This window comes from Oryza brachyantha, chromosome 4 (genome assembly GCF_000231095.2).
Source record: "Oryza brachyantha chromosome 4, ObraRS2, whole genome shotgun sequence".
NCBI lineage: Eukaryota > Viridiplantae > Streptophyta > Magnoliopsida > Poales > Poaceae > Oryza > Oryza brachyantha.
Window position 1 is genome coordinate 8,182,513 of NC_023166.2, and position 4,742 is coordinate 8,187,254.

The 4,742-nt window shown below is 40.0% G+C and overlaps 1 pseudogene; it reads left to right on the forward strand.

Moving 5' to 3' along the window:
- The first annotated feature begins 3,941 nt into the window (after positions 1 to 3,941).
- LOC102710017 lies at positions 3,942 to 4,742 on the forward strand (annotated as a pseudogene).

Genomic DNA, 4,742 nt, shown 5'->3' on the forward strand with positions numbered 1-4,742 from the left:
CATATGGGCACGTGGAAATTCTGAGAAAAATTGCTCAAAGTTTTCAACTGGTTCCGATTTTCTAATGGATAGTACTCTTACGTATCTATTCCGTTTTCAAGAAAAAAATATGAATCCATTTATGATAATTTCAAAAAAAAATCGACCTATGATTTCTGTTTCCAAAAACTGATCCGGAATCCAGAAAGTTTTTGAAACTTTTTCATCCCTGCTCCTTGGTACAACCTGTGACTGTATGCATGGTCTGTAGAGCACATATTTGTAATGGTTTATTCTCTTGAAATGGTGGCTCGTTGGTACACTGGAAATAACCTAATCATCTTTCTTTTTTAAATAACTTAGGCTGCGTTCGTCGGTCCTCATAAGTTAACTTATCACCATCGTTTTCAACGCACACGCTTTCCAAACTGCTAAACGGCGTATTTTTTGCAAAACTTTTCTATAGGGAAGTTGTTTTAAAAAATCATATTAATCTACTAGCAAAATATCCATGCTTCGCCACGGACTTAAACAAAAGTTGAAAAATTATGAAAATGCTCAATTGAACCATGCTTGCTTAAAGATTATAGCTGACATGTAATATCTCTTTTTGATTTTGTATTCGAGCTTGAATTTTTTTCAACACAAAAAATGGACAGTTTCAAATATAGGGATGAAAAATAAAGAAGGTTGGACTCTTATAGTGGCCCATGTCCTCTCGTTCTCCTTAACGAGGCATGCAAAACGAGAGACCTCATCCAAGAAAAATAAAAAGGAAAAGGACATTCTCGTATTGTAATCCAAGCAAAAAGTATTCGTCCCATATTTTCTGTCTTAAGTGAATTTAAGCTAAAACTTGCTCTCAGTTTCTTTCAAAGCATTTAGTTTAAAGACAAGGGAGCAATAGGAGTTTATAAAAAAACATTTAATAAAAATAAAAGCATTTATCTATTATATATAATTATAGTTAAACATAGATTTTGGAGATCACATGGTTATTCAAAATTACAAGAAGTAATTAAATTGGAGGGAGTAATTTTTATGACTTAAAATATATAATTATAGTTAAACACAGATTTTGGAGATCACATGGTTATTCAAAATTACAAGAAGTAATTAAATTGGAGGGAGTAATTTTTATGACTTAAAATTGACATTACTATGTTGCTTATACTTTCATGTCACACTGATGACAATACATTGATAAAGCACCTTATTGGTTAAAGCTTGTATGAAAAAAGAAAAACCCAAAACACGCCAAGACGAAGAAAGTACTGTACTGCTATTGCTGCTATAGTCCATAAAGAAGAAATAGCACTCGCTGTTGTCGTCGCCAGTGTAACGGTGATGAGGTGAAAGGAAAGGAAGCAAGCAAGAAAGAAAAAATGCTGTGCTGCATCCACCACTCGTCCTGCTGTGTGGACGAGACGCAGAGGCCCATGCGCGGCCTTGTCGGACCGTCCCCGCGCGCCTTCCGCTTCGTCCCCACACAGCAGCCAGCCAGCCAGCGAGCGAGAGCGCACGCCATTGGTGAGTCTAGGACGACGACCCATACGCAGCCGCAGCCAGCCAGCGAGCGAGAGCGTGGGCACCATTGGTTGGCCTAGGACGATGGCCCACACGTGGCCTGGTTGGCCTAGGTGGTGACGGACGCAGAATCGTTACCGTTTTTTATAATAATATAGATTTTATGTTTTTTTAATAATTAATAATTAATTAATCATGTATTAATTTAGTTATACGTTTTTCACGCCGGGATAAGTTAACTTATCTTCACTCTAACGAACGCGGCCTTACTAATCTCCTAAGCAGGCTACGAAAAATAGTGACCGCCCCTTCCGTAATCAGCACTGAAAAAACAACGCAATGTTTGTTATAAAACTGGCCCCAAAATCACTAATGGAAATAGAACACGGAAACACTGATAGTAGATAAAGGATCCAAAACTGACGACGACAACACCTAGACACGAAATCTGTTAATGAGGTTTAATCGTAGCCTAATCCTCAGGATTACGGGTGCTCATGCCTGATCCCATTTAGTTACAACGTATTAGAGTTACAACGACCATTAGCTTGTTGCCGCCAACAGCTATTACCTCTCACCTGTGCTATGTCACCGTCAAATTGAAGTAGAGGTGTCTCTCTATTTATAATAGAGAGCGTAGGACAGAGTTCAACTCTTCTACTATCCTAACACCTAACATAACATAAAGTCATAAACTATAACTAATTGTGTACACTTATTTGACACAAACTCTAACAATGTTGACGGACATCAATGATATTGTCGGTCGGTGATGAAAAACGTAAGAGGCTTCTATGACTGCAGTACAGATAAATCTTTAAATTATCAAACCTATTAATATAATACAGAAAATATTAAAAACTTAAGTGGGCTCCTGATGGCAAGGGAAAACAAAACAGAGTTTTCAATAACTTGTCATGCTATTGCAAGGCTACCTATCATCAATGAGCTTTACTCTCATCCTTCATTTCGTACCACGAGGTACTAAAATTCTCACTTGTGCTATCCACCTCACGATCAAGTTGATACTAAAATCCCGACTGTTGGTAATGATAGATCAAACGGTCACGATTGCATGGTACCTCGAGGTACCAACTTATTTACACGAGTGGAGATATTAATATCTCGAGATATAAAAGAAAGAATGGGAGTAAAACTCCTTATCAATACCTGCAGCCTGGTGTTCCAGCCAGTGCTTTATATACTGTTCTCTATAATCTCAGATTGAAAGGGAGGGGATGAACTTGCTCCCGTCCGGGAGATTTTTTTTTTCCCGCTAGCAGTCCGTACGGTCAGTGCATTAACAAACTTAATTAGCTACCCATTCATAGTGGTGGTGTCGTACTGTTGGTAAGGTCTGAAGCGTTGCATCACCACCACTGAGGATTTTTTTCTTCTTCGCTACTCCCTCCATATTTTTCATATGACACCGTTAACTTTTATGTCCACGTTTGATATTTCGTCTTATTTAAAAAATTATATAATTATTAATTATTTTGTTATAATATGATTTATTATTATAGAAACTTTAAGTATGCTTTATAATTTTATATATTTAGATATAAATTTTAAATAAGACGAACGGTCAAACGTAAATAAAAAAATATGGAGGGAGTATTAATTTGGCAGCTGTTCTTGACTAAACACCATGCTTTTTTTCTCACTGTTTCGCAACCATGAATTCCAGATAATAAAGCAGCCAGTGTAACAATACAACCAACCCCTCTCCTTTCGCCATGGCTACCCTCCTCCTCCTACTCCTCACTGCGCTCCTCTCCCTACACGCCCCAGCAGGATCATCTGCGACGGACACCATCTCGGCCGGCCAGCGACTCGGCCGCAGCGACAAGCTCATCACCAGGAACGGCAGGTATGCGCTCGGGTTCTTTGAGGAAGGCGGAGACTCCTCCCAAAACACCACAAGCAGCAGCAGCAGCAGCAGCTGGTACCTAGGCATCTGGTTCAACACCATTCCCAAACTCGTCGGTGCCATACTGGTCCAGCGGTGAGTGGAACGGCCAATATTTCTCCTCGGTGGCAGAGATGTCAAGCCGTGGTTTTTTCAATTCTACGTTCATCAACAATGATAAAGAGAAGTACTTCACATATACCTTGGACGATGCGACTGTGGTGATTCATCGTTTCTTGGATGCCACAGGCCAAACAACGATGCGCATTTGGTCCGAGTCCTCGATGGACTGGGTAATGGTGTATGGACAGCCTAAAACCCAATGTGATGTCTATGCAACTTGTGGACCTTTCGCTATTTGCAACGACAATGAACTTCCATATTGCAATTGTATGAGAGGATTCACCGTGAGATCACCCAAAGATTGGGAGCTAGGGGATCGAACTGGTGGGTGCTTGAGAGACACTCCATTAGATTGCATTACCAACAGAAGCACAAGTTCAACAGATATGTTCTATTCTATGCCATGTGTCAAGGAGAGAAGCAATTTAGGGCCGAGGTGAGCTCAATTGGAATAATACAACACATCAATTTAGTAAAATTAATCGGTTTTTGTTGCGAGGGTGGAAGAAGGCTGCTTGTTTATGAACACATGCCAAAACAATCCCTTGATGTTCACCTATTTCAAAGCAACAATACAATGTCTTGGAATACGAGGTATTAGATAGCTCTCGGAGTTGCTAGAGGATTGGCCTACTTGCATACGAGTTGTCGTGATTGTATTATTCATTGTGATATCAAGCCAGAAAACATTCTTCTTGATGCTTCATTCGTTCCGAAAATTGCAGACTTTGGAATGGCAAAAGTTTTGGGGAGAGGCTTTACTAGGGTTTTGACTACAGTGAGAGAGGAACTGTGGGATACCTTGCACCTGAGTGGATCAGTAGTGTTGCGGTGACACCAAAGTTAGATGTCTATAGTTATGGAATGGTTTTATGGGAGATAATATCAGGTAGGAGGAATTCATATGCATCATGTTCCTGTGGTGGAAACCATGATATTTATTTTCCGGTCCACGCATCATATAAACTTCTCGAAGGAAACGTGTCGAGTTTGGTAGATGACATGTTAGAGGGTGATGTTGATCTAAATAAGGTTGAAATAGCTTGCAAGGTTGCGTGCTGGTGTATACAAGATGATGAACTCGGTCGGCCAACAATGGGAGAGGTGGTTCAGATTCTGGAGGGAATTGTTGAAAAAAAAGATGCCCCCAATGCCCAGAATGCTCCAAGCTATGGCTGGAAACTCATATTTGACATGCTCCTAA